Source organism: Apodemus sylvaticus, chromosome 13 (assembly GCF_947179515.1).
Source record: "Apodemus sylvaticus chromosome 13, mApoSyl1.1, whole genome shotgun sequence".
NCBI classification, from domain to species: domain Eukaryota; kingdom Metazoa; phylum Chordata; class Mammalia; order Rodentia; family Muridae; genus Apodemus; species Apodemus sylvaticus.
Genome location: NC_067484.1, coordinates 18,807,530 through 18,824,387, shown reverse-complemented (window position 1 = coordinate 18,824,387; position 16,858 = coordinate 18,807,530). Strand labels below are relative to the sequence as shown.

The 16,858-nt window shown below is 48.5% G+C and overlaps 1 protein-coding gene across 1 annotated transcript in view; it reads right to left on the bottom strand.

The window, feature by feature from the left end:
- The window catches only part of Slc14a1 (solute carrier family 14 member 1 (Kidd blood group)), a 40,361-nt gene extending 24,699 nt beyond the window's left edge, over window positions 1-15,662 (bottom strand). The window contains exon 1 of the mRNA XM_052201420.1: window positions 15,489-15,662. The gene's annotated coding sequence lies outside the window, so the exon portion shown is untranslated. The remainder of the gene's footprint in view (window positions 1-15,488) is intronic.
- Between the last annotated feature and the right edge of the window lie 1,196 nt (window positions 15,663-16,858).

The window sequence follows — 16,858 nt, the reverse complement described above, 5'->3', positions numbered from 1 at the left end:
GTCTTTTAAATCCTTCCTGGCTATTGTCTCCTAAATGCTTCCTGGGTGTGGGCCCACACTCCTGCGATCACTGCACTTGGGACTTTGAGGCAGGAAGACTGTGAGTTTGAGGCCAGCCTGGGTTACACAATTAGATTCTATCTCAAACACTCCAGACTTTTAAATGTTGTCCAGTCCCACTTGGGCTGGATGGGGCTGGACAACAAGTTTAGGATCCAGAGGTTCTCTTTATTCATGATGAATCTCTCTTTCCAGAATGATTTTGGGAATGTTCATTAGATATCTAATGTGAGCGGAGGGAAGAACTAGGTAGTAAAATGGAAAGAGGGGGAAAACCTGGCCTGGGTCTGTGTAACATTTCCCTATTTTATCATGTGTGTATATACACATTTCTAAATACTCATCTGGCTCAGAACTAATCCAACACTATTTTCTTTCTTGACATTGATCCTCCCACAGGCAGTTAGCTCTGGAAATATGCCCATGTAGCGGGGCAGTGGCCACAGAGAGACTCTGCAGAGAATGCCTCTATAGGCTCTCTGCGTCTGAGCACCGCTGTCCTAAAGGGCTGGGAAGGACATTATTTCTCCTTCTTTCTCCCCCACCACACAGCAAGAGAAACAAAGACTGCAGTGGAATATTCCTTTGCAGCATGCTTGGATCTGAAGATATTTGGGCTTGGTAAACAGTCAGGCAAAAAGGCATCAGATGAGAGTTAAATTGATTACTGACCCAGAACACCACGTGTGCTCCCTTTGCGGAAGGTGTTTGGGGGCCGGCAGGTTCACAGCGCAAAGGTCTCACTGAAGTTAATATTGCCTGTCCCTGCCTCCGCTAGCAGAGTGTGCTGATGACAGGTACACAGGTACACCTGCAGCCTTTTTCTCTTTAGTGCAGTGCAGTATACCAGTTAGCTCCAATGAGCACAGAGCCAAACTACAGGAGCCTCAGCTCCACCCACAGCTTTTGTCAGACACACACAGCAGCACCATTTACATTACAACTCAGCCAGTGTAAGACTCGGGCATCTCCAGCAAGGGATTAAAGCCATGAAGGTTGTACTCGGTATAAATGTACAAAGTGTAAGGGGCTATCACTAACATTTTAGATATTTATGTATTTCTTGCAACACAATTCCTAGGCACAAACACGTCTTGAGGGGTGTTGGGCTGCTTTTGACAAGGGGTACACGAGGACTAGCAATGTCCTGCGGATGCTTCTGGTTTTCTAGGATTAAAATGCTGTTTTGAAAATGTTGTTTAAATGAGGAACAAAAGGGGAAACGGTAGGGGGAGAATATTTTCAGTCTTACACAAGGCAGAGAGAAAGAGAGAAGGGGGGGCGATTAGGACTTTGAGAAGGGAAGGACTGGAGTAGCAGCCCATAAATCCTCAGAGCTCAGTCTTGTGGGTAACTCAGCAGCCGCTGGGATGGTTCCTTGTCCTGAGGGACACGAGGAAGGACGCTGGTCCCCAGCTGAGGAAGCGTTACTTGGCAGCTGGTTTGGAAAGAGAAAATTGTGAGTCAAATGGAACTCTGGGTACCGGGGGTCCGGGCCACTCAGCAGAGTCGGGGTGATATGGGAAGGGTGTGGGTTAGACAGAGGCCGGGCAGGCAGTTGCTGGCCTGGGTTCTTCATACTTATTCCAGATGTCTGTAGGTTTAATATCTGCTGGCTGTGCAGCCTGAACTAAAGGACCCTTCATGGTTGTTGGAAGTGTCTTTCTCTCCTTATCTTTCCTTCCTTCCTTCCTTCTTTCCTTCCTTCCTTCCTTCCTTCCTTCCTTCCTTCCTTCCTTCCTTCCTTCTTTCCTTCCTTCCTTCCTTCCCCCTCCCTCCCTCTCTCCCTCCCTTTCTCCTCTCCCTTCCTTCTCTCCCTCTTTCCCTCCCTCCCTCCCTTCCTTTCCTCCTCCTCCTCTTCCTCCTCTTTCTCTTCTTCCTCCTTTTTCTTTGCTACCGTTGGTATCAGCCAAGGCTGATGGAGTTAAGGCCAGAGCAGAACTTCCAGAAAAATGATTCTGGTTCTTGCCTTTCAGCCATCTTGAAACAGGGCCAATCATCCTATCATTTGTTCTTGGATGGTCCACATTGTTTTTGGTGATCTGACGCCTGTATAAAACGGGTACTTTGTTATATTAACGGAAATTGTTGAATATCCAACATTATTTATATAGCTAGCTCCTTTGAGCTCGCACTGTTATAGACTCATAGGCCTTTGTAATCTTAGAGAGAGATTGGCTACAGTGCAAGCTCAACAACTTCTTGATAACTTTTTATCTCAAATATCTAAAGAGGAAAAACCTCCCTCTAAAACAGTATTCGTGACAGACTTTGAAGGGTGAAGTCACATGAGGGAAGGTGTGGGGCACATGAGGGCAATCGGGCCTGCTCAGCTCACACCTGTGATTTATGTAGGAGAAGATAGTGTCAGACGCAGAGTCCCGGCTCAGTTATGCAATGGCAATGCCCAAGGTCCCTAGAAGAGCCTCTAATAATAATAAATAATAATAAATAAATGTAATTTAAAAGTAATCCCAATCTTAAAAATAAAACCTCGAAGCACAGGTTCCTAGCGGTGACTTCTTCTCTCACCCTGCTTTGGTTGTACCGTATGAGGTAAAGTTTCAGTCATTATTCTTTTGTTCAGTCCCTGTGTGACTTCTATGCTTGGCTTGCAAGCTTGCTGGCCCAGTAGACCTACACCATTTTTCTTGTCCTCTATGTTTCCTCATCGCCACTGTGTCCTGTGGACTAAGTGTCACAGGTTTTATAGGCGGGTGAAATGTTCTTAATTTTAATGGTCTGGGATTGGCAAACTTCTTAACTGCTCTGAATCTTGTAGCTCCTGAATGTGTGGTGTCACTCATATTGGCTTGAATTCTCAGCCCATCCCTTCGAAGCTTCCCTTGGTAACCCCACCCCCATCCTCCATCCACTCGGCTTCCTCCGGCAACATCACTTTGTTTAGCTGGCTCACTGGACGGAGTCCCAGGGTAGGCATGGAGATGCACTAGTTTGGACTCTGACAAAACGGGCAGTTCATCTGCTGGCATTTCAATTGCCTCACTTCTTAGAGGACAGCCTGGCTAAATCGGTGATTCTCGGGCATGGCTGTGCATTGCAATGGCCCAGAGAACTTTAAAACACATGCTGCCACCCCCTGTGGTTGGTTTGAGGTATGAGGGCTTGAGGTATTGGTGATTGCAGGCCACAGTGGGAATGTGGGCCTGGATCTCTCTAACCCTGCCTCCTCAGTTGGTGCACCGGGGAAGTAGGTTATAGGAAGAAAGGAGGGGGTTCACAGTTAACAGTTCAGATTCCAGCCAGCAGTAAAACGGCAGGGGAAACTAGTCCATGCTTACAAACTTCAATTTTATTATAAAATTAATGGAGATTAAGGATGTCTACCTTGCCAAATGCAAAGATTTCAAGCGACCAAAGCTCATGCTAGGCGTTTGAGCAAAGGTAACTTTTATTAGTTCCTCCTTAAAACAGTCCCTGACTCTGGCTTCCTTATTTCTGCCTGTAGTGCCATCAAACATCAATTCTGAGGCTCAGAAGAGTGCTTACCTCCAGGTGTGATGACACATAACTTGTGATCCTAACCCTTGGGAGGCTGAAACAGGAGGATCACAAATTAGAGGCTGGCACGGGCTTGCTAGGGAAGACAAAATGGTAGATCAGTATCCAGGCCTTCCATGGAGCTCGGATGAAGGCTTGCTTTCATTCATTCTGGGGAGGGTTCTTCACAATCCTTGCTATGCAAAGCATGGCCCACCAATGAGCAGCTTTCCAGCTCCTGGGACTTGTTGGAAATGGCCTTCTCAGTCCCAAGAGGCCTTCCACATCAGAACCTGCAGTTCAGCTATATCTTCAGGGAATCTGAGTGAGTATATTCGAAAGTTAGACATCTTGATTCCTTGAGACTTGGTAGGGGGGTAGAGTTTTTTGTGATGGTGGTGGTGGTGGTGGTGGTAGTGGTGGTGGTGGTGGTGGTGGTGGTGGTGGTGATGGTGGTGGTGATGGTGGTGGTAGTGGTGGTGGTAGTGGTGGTGGTGTGTGGTAGTGGTGGTGGTGGTGATGGTGTTGGTGGTGGTAGTGGTGGTGGTAGTGGTGGTGGTGGTGATGGTAGTGTGATGGTGGTGGTGGTGGTGATGGTGGTGGTGGTGATGGTGGTGGTGGTGGTGGTGGTGGTGATGGTAGTGGTGATGGTGGTGGTGGTGGTGATGGTGGTGGTGGTGGTGATGGTGGTGGTGGTGATGGTGGTGGTGGTGGTGATGGTGGTGGTGGTGGTGGTGGTGGTGGTGGTGGTGGTGGTAAATTTAGGCTCCTGTAGTGGTAGCAGTTTACAAATGTCAATGTCTTGCTTAGAGACACACTGGCGAATCCTAGTGAGTCATACCAGCTGGCACTGGGAACATCTTGTCCTTCGTTGGGCCACGCCTGTGAAAAGCTTTGCTGTAGGCAAAGCCCATCAACCCCTCATCCCATTACACTTCATCAAGTCCCCACTACGCTCGCCCTTGCCTAGTTAGGCTTGGTGTGTGCGTCAGGGCCATCAATCACCAAGAGATATTACCACAGGTCACGGAAGCAGCTGCTCACATGCAGAGGAGCAGGGCTTCCTTCAGCCCCAGGAACCTGGCAGCAGCTCCTAGAGGCCTCTGTGTCATGCTCACCCACGGGACCGACACCGACAAGTGCAATAGAGGCCCCCAGAAGCTCTCAGATCTCCCCCAAGTATTTCTGTGCCTTCCACTCTTAATTTTGTCTTTTTTCTCTTTCTTTTTATCTGTTTGCCCATCATATATTTTATCTCTATCTGTCTATCTGTCTGTCTATCTATCTATCTATCTATCTATCTATCTATCTATCTATCTATCATCTATCTATCTATCTATCTATCTATCTATCTATCTATCTATCTATCATCTTTTTGAGCCAAGCTTTTTCTGAATACCTCCGGCTATCCTAGAATTCACTCTGTAGAGCAAGCTAGCCTTAAACTCAAACTCAGAGATCTGCTTGCCTCTGCCTCCCAAGTGCTGTGATTAATAGCACAGGCCCCTACTTCCTGGGCAATATTTTGTATTTCTTCTCATCTCAATCCTGGGTCCTTGCAGTAAATCCTACCCTTACTCAGTATTCTATTCCTTTAACCAAAATCTCTCCCTGCAATGAGCTCATTCCCTGTGGCTCTACATGACAGCAATAGATGTGTTGAATTCCTCTTTGCAAAGAACACCTTCCTTCCCAGTTGCTACCCCCTCACACCCAGGGCAGGTGAGGGCTCTCCAGTAGGCCAATGTCTCAAGTTAAGATTGACTGGTAAGAAAAGCTGAGCCTTCAGGCTAGAGCTGCAACCGCTAGCCACTCAGAGTGTCTCGCCTTTTTGCCATGGTGTTTATTAGTATTTACGGTTATACAATTTTACTTTATTATGCTTGACTGTTGGCCTGCAAGGCTCCCAGAGGGCAGAGTTTGGACTGGTCTTAGCCATTGCTTAGTCCTGGTATCTGTGTCTGCCACAGATGTTCTCAGAAACGTATTTGCTGAGTCACTGGAGTGTATGGGTGAATGACTCTGGGGATTTGAAGGGCTAGCAGAGATTTTGTGAAGTATTGAGAGGAAGCAAAGCCTGAGGGTGGGGGTGGGGGGAAGCAGGTACACACCTTCCAGTCACAGGCCCAAGAAAGGGCTTACATGTCATACCACTGACATGTCCTCTAGGGAGCGAGGCCCCTGCCTTGGGTCAACCAGCCTAAGGTATAAGCAGCCAGTAATCAAGCCTCACAGTTCTCTGTTGTGCTTATACTTTGGCTTGCCGCTAGGACTGCCCCGAAACACCTAGACCATTCTGAGGACTGCAGGTAGAAAGGAAACCTGGCTTTGCAGAGCCTCCTTGGTGTAGATCAATGTGATAATATAAGGTAGTCTCAATCCCAGGTACTAAACACAGACCAAACCAAACCCAGGAGGCCTGGAGGCCTCAAGGTCTCAGTGTGGGGCAGGGCTACCTCTCTTCCCTTAATAGCCTAGCTGTGGCTTCAAATGACCTTCGCCAGCTCACCACCAGTGTTTGGGATTCTGTTCTCTCGGCAGCTGTAGACCATACTGCAGCCCCCTTCTGTCATCCTGTCCTAGTTTTCTGTCTTTCTGGCTTCCAGCAGATGACGTGTATAAGCTGGCTCTTGTGTCTGCTATGGCAAGGGGAATCAGTGACACATGTGTCAAAGCCAAGGGTATATGATCCTTGATTAGTGTGTGTGTAGAACAGATCCCAGCACAGAAGGACTTCTAATATCCGAAGTCTAAGAGGAAGCTCGTTCTCCCAGCTTAAAGCAGAAAGGGCCAGGTTTTTTTTTTTAAATAATACCTATGATTCTCTGGATTGTGGGCAGATATGATTTGGGCTTAAGGGGTGTCTTACAAGGAACATTTGAAGAAGTGAAGGGATACGGAAGATGTAGGCTTCACATCTGAGCTGCACGGAATGAAGGTGTCGGTAGAGGAGAGGTGGGAAGACCTGATGATAGGCCGGGAGAGGCAGGGTAATTTGGGGCCAGTGGCGGCTTGGATTAACCTGCAGGGTGTGTCAGGTGAGTCATGGCCCACAAATCTTGTCCCTGCTGTGTCCACAGGAAAGCAACACCCCTTTGTGTTTACAGAGGCATCTGCCAGCCAGGTGAGACAACATCACAACCAGGCACAGAGCCCCCCCCCCCCTCCCCATCCCCAATAACAGCATCAAATTAAAAACAGACACAGCAAAATGCTACATCACAACAGTAAAGACGGAAGCATGTACCTTGATGGACATTTCAAGTATCGAAACTCACCTAAATTCCAAAATATTGGTAAGATTGATGCTGAGGTGTCCCCTGTACAATGTATTTGTTCATATAATAACTATAATAAATTATGAGCAAGCACATATGACAGTTCGAATTGCCTTCTGAAAATGTAGTGAAAATACCAAAAGTTTGTTTGTTGTTTATCTACCCCCTTCCCCTCCCCCTGTTCCCTACCTCCAACACCCTCACCTCTACCCCCTCCCCCATTTCCATGGCTTTCTCCAATGACAGGAAGCCTTGAACATTTTCTCCTGGAGGAAGATGTTTGGCAACTGTACCTGCCAAGGGGTTGCATTCCATGGAGAAGCAGTTTGGGAAGCGGGAGCCTGACATTTCTCTTCGTTACTGACTCTTTCCCAACCCAGTTAACATTGGATGTTCTGCAGGCTTCAGATCAAAACTTGGTTACCACTAATGAAGAAGTAGAGGTTATTTTTAAAAAGCCACAGAATACGCACTTGCCAAGTCATTAGGATTTCTAAAAAGTTCTTTACAACTTGAGGCTTCTGTGAACACAGGGACAAGCGTTCAGAGCAGCTGCTGCCTTTAACGCTCCTGTGCACTGGCAGGGAGGCGGTTCTGAAGGACTGCTTCTATAGTGGAACTGTTTTCCTGCCAAGAGGGCTGGCACCCCAAATTTACCAGAGGAGGTATTAAAGGCACTGGGAAAAATTAAAGCCTCAAATAAAAGGAGAGGTGGGGTCAGTTTGATTGCTGACCAGGTTTATGGAGAATGTCAGACAGGATGAACGAACAGGCCTGGATCTAAAGAGCCTGGGCAGTGGCGTTCTGTGTGATACTGGATGCTGTGTGTGTGTGTGTGTGTGTGTGTGTGTACATGGGAGTGGTCCACAGCCCCTGGGGCAAGACAGTTCAGGGGAAAGGGCTGCGAGCATGAGATAACTCAGGAGGAAAAGAACTATTGATAGGCACAGGAAGGGTGAATCAAAATGGCATCCCATACGGGTGAGGAAGTGGTGGTCTTTGGAAATGGCTGGCCGCCTCTGTTAGAAAGGACATCACGTGTTCCGTGGCCAGGCAGCCTCTTCACAGGTTTATACAAAGTAATGCCCAGTGCAAACATGCTCATAAAAAGCACAGGGGGCTTAAGTCAGATGCCCCTCAACAATGCAGTGGCTAAATAATGACAGGTTGACAGCAGGACAGCCAAGGCTTGCAGCCCCATTCCGTGGTGCCCGTGGATCTCACTAGGTTAAAGGAAAACAGCCAGCGGCAGAGGGCAGTGGGGACTGTAGGACTGTACTTATACCAAGGTCAAAACCAGGCTTTGACTCTCTGGAGTCAAGGTTCAGACCCAATGGAAGGGGCACAAGACTGATATGAGTGTTTGTTTTGTATTCAGATGCTGCTTCCAGGGCGTGTCGGCTCAAAGATATTCGTTAGGCTGTTTACATGCGATGGGAGCATTTGGTTTATCGTGCTTTATAAAAAGATGGAACAACATGGAGTATACAGTAAGTGCCGCTGGGAGTCTATTTTGGGGTGCTGATTTGAGATGCCTGGATGGGCAGGTGGAACTGCAGCATGTGGTTAGAGACACTAGGCTTTGGGCTGGGTAAGACCCCAGGGCTGCGTACGCTGCAGTTGGAGATCCTCGTTTGCAGAGAATGACAGGGTAGATGGGAGCAGGGCGTGTCCTGAGAACAGTGGGGAAGCGGATGAGAATGGGAGGAGGAGGAAGGAGCTGATAGGCCTGGCACTTTAGAGACCATTTCAGCACCTCTTGACACATTGATGGGACCCTGCTGACCACAGAGCTCGTGGGGAGATGGGGGAGATGCTCTTTTATTTCTTCAGGTGACACTGTCCCCACCTCCAACTTATTTTCTGTGGAGGTGCTAGGATGAACTCCAGAGTCCCACACATGCTAGGCAAGATAAGCTCTCATTTAAAAAGTGGAGGGAACACTCTGGGCAATATTTGTGTTTATAATCGGAGCATTTTGGAGGCAGAGGCAGGAGGACCAGGGTTCAAAGTCAGCCTCTTCTATGCACTGTTCAAGGCCAGTCTCAACAAAACAAATGGAGGGAAACAAAGAAAGAACACAAGAATAGCTGACCGGTGAACTGTCCAGGACTAGTGAGGAGCGGAGTGAGGGAACACCCTGTCTTCCACATTCAGGATGTCTCTGACCATGAGGTTTGAATACCGTAGAGCAGCAAGGTTCCTGGCCTGCTTGGCCAGCCCACTAAAAGGCCTTGAAGGTCGGCCCGAGGAGTGCTGGGACAGTATGCTGCCTGCCGCTCCTCCCTGAAGCATGGAGCCTCTTGAGATTAGGAGGATGTGTATGCCCTGACAGCAATGTGGACTTGTCCTACAGCTTTGAGAAGCACTGTGTTTTGCTTGTAAGCGCGTCAGGGTCAGGTCGGAAGGTCAGGGTATCATCCTAAAGACCTGTGCGGTGCTGGCAACTGAGCTGTTGTGCCAACAACAGAAACTGTACATTTCCTCTAATGGAAAACACCAGGTGGGAGAACTCTGAAGCCCCAGCACAGCATAGGGCATCTCAGAAATGCAGAAGGAACACCTCTCCTTCAGCTTCCCCCACACCTCCTCTGGAATGCTCACCACCATGCCTGGAAGGGTGAGAATGGCAAGGAAGCCGATTGGGTGACTGGACCGGAAGCCCTCTGCGCTCTGAATGTGCCCCAGGAGGCTTGGTGAGGAAGCCATGGTGCTTCCACGAGGTATGAAGCCCTCAGCAAGCAGGGCCGAGGAGGAAGAAGTGAGGTTATTGAAGGCCTGCTCTGAGAGAGGCCGTTGGGAACTGGCCTCTTCTCTTTCTCCTGTCTCAGCCTTTCTGCCATCATGGGCTGAGCAGACTCTACAGGTCTCAAAGTAGTGTGGCTGAGTGTTCTGATGCCTCTGGGATCAACCATTTCCTTATGCGTTGATTACAGCAGATAATTTGCTGTAGATAAAAAGCTGCCCAGCCTTGGCTTGTGTTCAGGGCCAGGTCTCTACCCTACTCCACTATCCCTAACTCTCATGACTCCTCAAAGAGACTTTACACGGACGTGTCATGTTCCCTGGAGGGGCGTGCTCCAGGACAACTGTCCCTATCCCTACCTAAGCCTGTGCTACCCCTTAGATGCTAGATGACTGAAGTCCTGGCTCTGGGACTTCTTAACCTAATAACATGAGAATTAGGATAATTCTACATTGCCTTAGCATTTTTGGCTTTAAATGGTGTGCTAGCTGGTTTTGTGTGTCAACTTGACATAGGCTGGAGTTATCACAGAGAAAGGAGCCTCCCTTGAGGAAATGCCTCCAGGAGATGCAGCTGTTAAGGCATTTTCTCAGTTAGTGATCGAGAGGGGACAGTCCATCGTGGGTGGTGCCATCCCTGCGCTGGTAGTCCTGGATTCTATAAGAGAGCAAGCTGAGCAAGCCAGGGGAAGCAAGCCAGTAAGCAGCATCCCTCCATGGCCTCTGCATCAGCTCCTGCTTCCTGACCTGCTTGAGTTCCTGTCCTGACTTCCTTTGGTGATGAACAACAGTGTTGAAGTGTAAGCTGAATAAACCCTTTCCTCCCAACCTGCTTCTTGGTCATGATGTTTGTGCAGGAATACAAACCCCGACTAAGACAATGGGATGGACACTTAAATGGCACCAGGGAGACAGCGCCTATGGGGTCCCTAGCTCAGAGACCAGCAAGAATTGGCACGCAGACCGCCATTCGTAGTTGGTTTCAGTCTCATTCCCATGAGCCCCTGCTGGGATGTTCACATCAACACGGTGTTCTCCAAGCACCGCTAGCCATTTCTCTCAGGTAGGTAGAGCATTTTCACTTCTGCTACCTCTGATATGTCTACTCACATATTTGAAATTTCATAGCTCATTTTTCACATCGTAAGTTTAAATAGAAACACAGTTGTAAGTATCGTTGTTGCAGGATGTTGGGCCTTATTCAGTCAGATACTGAGGCCTAGTGAGGGAGCCTGACCTTTGCTTGCGTTTAGAGACCTGTCTCAGTCACTTCCATACCGGAGTGACTCAGCATGACCTGCTTAAGTCCGCCTTTGCCTACATAGCACTGATGTGGGATAACTTTGTTTTTGTCAGTCACCACACACCCTCCATCACCTTTCCCCTCCCCCTACATCATCTCAGCAAAAAACCCCACCTCCTCTCTCAGCCCTTTATAAAGAAAAGATTAATACAATAAAATGCCTTCCTGCTTTGAAAGACTCTGGGCTGAGGGGTGGTTAATCTCCAGACGCACTATCCAGCTCAGCCCTGCTAGGCACCCACAGAGAGCCAACAGCAGGACATCTGCCTGGTTAGTCTGTTTCTTAGGCTGGGTGGTGGTTACACGGGTACATTCATTTATGGGGAATTTATTGCCAAAATACTCCACTTACAATTGGTTCACTTTTCTGGATACATATCATACTTTAATAAGATGTAAAAAAGAAAATGATAGCCTTTGTCATAGGCTGTCCAAGTCCAGAACAGAACTTGCTTCTTGCTCAGTCTCATGGTAGGCATGTGAGACTGTGACGGATTGACATGACATGTGAGACTATGGAGAGGTCTATTGAAAGGCCATCTCTGATGAGCAAGGAGATCCCATCAACCTCTTAAAAGCCAAATCAAGAGAACATTAAGATGAAGTGTACACAAGCGTGTGTCGAAGAAAGATGTTCACTTTCTGCCTTGAGAACCAGAGAAGTCCTCATTGAAGATGCTAGCTACGTGTGAACTGGGCGTTGATCATGGATGGAGAAGCGTTTACGATGGGAAGTGTAAGAAAGAGAAGAATAGAAAAAGAAAATGAAGGTGTGTTGAAACCAAGGCACAGGAGTATTGAGATGGAGAACTGCGACTGTGTGTGTGTGTATGTGTGTGTGTGAACAACTTGCCCGTCAGCTCAAGGGTTTGGGCTTTATCTCGCAGTCAAGTGGGCCTTTGGCTCACACCATTACGTGTCCACCATTTACAGGTCTGCCCCAACCTTGTCCTTCTATCATCCCCACTCCCTATTATGACTGTTGTCATAGAAGGAATCAATAACAAACATGTCAGCACTGCTTGGTGACTCAAGGTTTCAGGGCTCTGAGCAGTGCAAGCCGCTGCCTTGTGTTGGGAGCCTGGCAGGGAGCTCCTCTAGGAGCTTGGCCTTGGCCTCCTTACGCTGTGAAGATAAAGGAGATCTGAGCATTCTTTTCCGGAGGAGAAATATCCGCTTAGAGGGGAGGTATGACCATTCCTTTCTGGAGGAGAAATATCCGCTTAGACGAATAGATTCCTCAGCCCCAGGGATAACAAGTGTGTTCTTTAGCAGCTGTGCACTTGAACGTACCCAGCGTCCCTTTGAGAATGACAGTATCAGCGGAAGTGGGAACTGACAAGCACTTCACAAACAGGGAGCCGCCGACCTCTAAATGGCTTTTGGCGGTACTTTAGCGCCCTCTAGTGCAAACTGCATGTCCGAGTCCAGTAATTGTAGTAGCTTCTTAGGATGTAGAAGCATCTCTTCCAGCATAGAAAAATGGACAGTGCAGAGCCAGGTTAGGTAAAATAAAAGGTTTCTTAGTCCTCCGTGTCTGTCACTTCTGTCTCCATCTCTCTATAGACACTGGGTTCCTTCTGGATTGAGGGATAAGCACTATTCTTGAACTTTGATTCACCCAGCACTCATCAGAGACTTAGGGGTGCAATTTAGGGTGGGGTCTAGCCCCAGAGTCCACGGTTCTTTGGTCTCAAAGGGCTATGGGCATTAGTATTATTGACCTTATTTAAGTGACTATAATTCAGGTGGGTTCGGACTGCATTTTCAAAAACTAAACCAAATTAATACATTGAAATAACAGCAGGTACAGAGGAGTTGATACAACTGGAGGTGATTATGCTAAATGAATGAAATAAACCACACTCGGGGAATACCACATTCCCCCTCATATGTGGATTGTAGACCTGTGTGTGTGTGTGTGTGTGTGTGTGTGTGTGTGTGTGTGTGTGTGCATGTGTGTGTTTAGAAAGAGGTGTAAAGGGTGGGAAGAGGAAGAGGGAACACTATTGTTTATATATGTGAGGCTCAGAGACCACTATGTGGTTAAGAGTGCTTGCTATTCCTCTTGAGGACATGCTTGGCCCAGAGCCCATGTCAGGTGCCTCACAGGCATCTGTAGCTCCAGTTCCAGGGGACCCAAGGGTCCTGTTCTGGCCAGCTGTGCTCAGGTGTCTATACCCTCACAGAGGCATCCAGGCATAGCATATGCCAAAAATAAATCCTAAAACACTTTTAAAAAGGAAGAGATGGCTTATTGGTTGGGGGGCAGGGAGGGAGAAGATGGATAGAGGAGGGCAGCAAGAAGTCACATACGAACAAAACAGAGCGACAATATCAACATGCAACCTTAGTATGAAGATGTCACAGTGAAATCCATGTCTTTGCTGACTGAAAAATTAACAATAGAAACCGCCACCACACAGTGCCACACGGTGCTTAACATTTAGCCCCTAAAAAACGATAATGAAAAAAAAAAGCAGGACTGCCACATAAAACAGGACCCATAATGTAAAGCCGGGACCCCTAAATCCAGCTCTCACCCGCTAACAGACAAAGCTTGCACCTCTGCAAGCCAGCCAACACAGCACCCTACGGCCTGATCCCTAACTCTCCAACAGCATTCACAACAGCAAGCGCATCCTCGTGGACCGTGGAGCACGGACCACGGCTGTGGACCACGGAGCTGTTTGGAGGTGTGAGTGTGAAGAAGCACTCTCCCTTGCTGCATTTGGGGGCAGCACAGGGGATCAAAGCACGTGCAACCCACTCCTGCCCACAGAGGACTCTGACTCGGTTCCTGTCCAGAGCTTGGGGCTGGGGGCCAGGGGCCAGGCTGAGGCCTAAGGAGGAGGAAGCAGCCCCTAGAGCTGTGGGTGTGCTGGGCCAGCCTAGGGCCTCCCCCCCTCCCCTTCCTTCCTTCTATCCCTCCCTGCCTCTCTCCATCACTCCTTCCCTCTTTCTCTATCTCCTCCCTCCCCCTCCTCTTTTCTTCTTCTTCTTCTTCTTCTTCTTCTTCTTCTTCTTCTTCTTCTTCTTCTTCTTCTTCTTCTTCTTCTTCTTCTTCTTCTTCTTCTTCTTCTTCTTCTTCTTCTTCTTCTCCTTCTCCTTCTTCTTCTTCTTCTCCTTCTTCTCCTTTTCCTCCTCCTCCTCCCCCTCCTTCTCCTCCTCTTCCTCCTTCTTTCTTCTCTCTGTCTCTCTCTGTGTGTCTCTGTCTCTCTCTGTCTCTCTGTCTCTGTCTGTCTCTCTGTCTCTCTGTCTCTGTCTCTGTCTCTCTCTCTCTCTCTCTCTCTCTCTCTCTCTCTCTCTCCAAAGCCTTACTCTGTAGTGATGGAGTTCACTATGTAGACCAGGACAGGCTAGATCTCACAGAGATCCTCCTGCCTCTGCCTCCCAGTTGCTGAGATGACAGTTGGCACCACCACGCTGGCCTTTCTGCTTGTCTTGTCAGAGGAGTCAGGATCCTGGCTTGAATGCCCAGATCCAGAATTTAAGACTTCAGTAGTCACGGGCCCTCTCTCATCTCTCACCCCAGAAATAGGAACAACTCTCCCCTGACAAAAATCATGCTGCCCACACAAGGCCTGCACCAGTCCAAACCAGACTTGGTCCCAGTGCTGATACAAGTGGAGATGAACTTTTATCCCCTAATCAAGACTATCTCCAGATGGCAACAACTTGCAAAGGTAAAATTAGTTTTTTCAAGGGAATTTCACTGGATATACAAACCACACTGAAAGGCCCCATGCCCAGCAGTAGATGGCCAACACAAAACAACTCAGTGGTATTTTGGAATTTTTTTCTAATAATGCCTTGGGCATTTTTTTTAAACTTACTGGTCTTTTGCTTTTATATTAAAGTGGGAAGGACCTGGGTAGTGATGAAGGAGGGGAAACTGTGATCAAAATATATTGTACGGAAAAAATAATTTCAATAAGCTACCTGGGCTCCCCACACTTGACAGCTCCCTCCTAATGTTGATAACACAGAGAGGTTCCTCCTCACCTTCCAAAGGTATGTGGCAACGTGATAACACACCAATGCACTCTGGGAGCTTGGAAACCATTCGCACCTGGGCACGCCCTAGAGCTCAGATGACACCAGGCTGGGACCTGATGGCTAGGAGTTTCCATTCTCCCCACACACTGCTCACATCCATGTCCCCTGACGCCCCTCCTCTCGGCACCTGCTCAGGCCAGTCGGTGCGTGACCGGCTGTCTCTGTAGCACTCGTGATTCGGACAGATCCCTCCAGAAGTTACGTGTCGGAGAAGGGATTGAGAGCTACCCTCATCTCTGCAGCAGTCTATGAACCAGGCAGCTCCCAGGGGGACTGGAACCCCTGTGCATTCTTACATTAGAACAATTCCGTTCCCTCCCTGACTTTTTTTAATCTGTTCTGGTACTGTAAGGCCAGAGGCTTTCGCTCGTCCTCCTGTCTCCTGTCCCTGCCTGTCTCCGTCTTTTTCCCTTCTGATCTCAAAGTATACCACTTGAGACTTCCTCCATGTTTGACTCGGTATAGGGGTGGGCTCCGTTTCCCAGATCAGCTGCTGTCAACATCTCTACAGCCTCACCCTTGGGACAATCCTCCATTCCTACCTGCTCACCGCACACCTGCTGTATCTCAGTGACTGCTGTGTCCTGTCCTCGTGTCCTCTGTTGGCTCCCACTGTGCCCCTGCAGTGTGGCTGGAGGGGCTTCTGACTACCCCACGGGTGTACTTTTCCTTTAGGTTCACTGAGCAAGCACAGGCAGGCTTCTGGGACCCATGCTAAATGTTGCTTCTTTGTTTGGGTTTTTTTTTTTTTTTTTTTTTTTTTTTTTTGAGCCGGATGTTTCTGGTTAGTGGTTTCATTTCTTTCTTTCTTTTGTTTTGTTTCCGTTAGAGTGCAGAGATAGCCCCTGACTATTGCTGAGATGCAGACTTCATTTTGGAAGTTTCTCACTTTCTCCTGCCTGTTGGTACCTGGTGTTCCCCATTATGCCCCATGAGGATGGGGATCTGAGGGTTTAACATTCCCTGGGAATGACTCTTAGAAGCAGATTAGGGCGCAGGAAGCAGAAGCCACAGCTGCTTGTAAGCCTGGGTGTAGACCGGAAGACACCTTGGGAGCGTTAGAAACGTGCCTTGCTCATGCCTCCTGCTGACCTGCTTGGTCCAGCATGAGGCTTTGCATTGGAACTGAATGATGCTAACTTGCCTGATGAACCTATGCTGCGACCTCAAGAGCTGCACACTGGCCCAGCACCTGGGTCCGTGCCATTCAAGAGTTTGTGGGAAAGTTCAGATTCAGGCCTCCATCTGGATTTGCTGAACCCACATCTTTGGGGCTGAGGCTCAGGGCTGTGTATTTTGAGGACCCTGCACAGAGAATTCCAACATACACAACGTACAGCTGATGTGTCACAGCATTTGGCAGAAAGGGAAGGTGTCTATTGGAGGCCGGATCTCATTTGTAAAATCCTGGGAGGCAGGAGTCATCTCCCTCCCTCTCTCTCTCTCTCTCTCAATCTCTCTCTCTCTCTCTCTCTCTCTCTCTCTCTCTCTCTCTCTCTCTCTCTCTCTCTCTCTCTGATTTGGTTTTTTCAAGACAGGGTTTCTCTCTATAGCCCTGCTGTCCTGGAACTCACTCTGTTGACCAGGCTGGCCTTGGATTCAGAAATCTGTCTGCCTCTGCCTCCCAGAGTGCTGGGATTACAGGCGTGCGCCACCACTGCCTGGCAGGAGTCATCTCTCTTAGAGATGCAGCTCCAACCAATCCCAACCCACATTGGACTTCAGCTGGCCTCAACTGTCTACCTGTCTGCCTGAGATTATCATATGACTTAGGGGTCCAAGGTATTGCGGATCTCTGGGAATCTGGCACCTTTCCACTGAGCCACACCCTGCAGCAGGAATCTGTAAGGACAGGATGGTTATGGAAGGATGTACAGGGCCCACAGTTATTGCGCTTAAGTTGTGTTAGAAG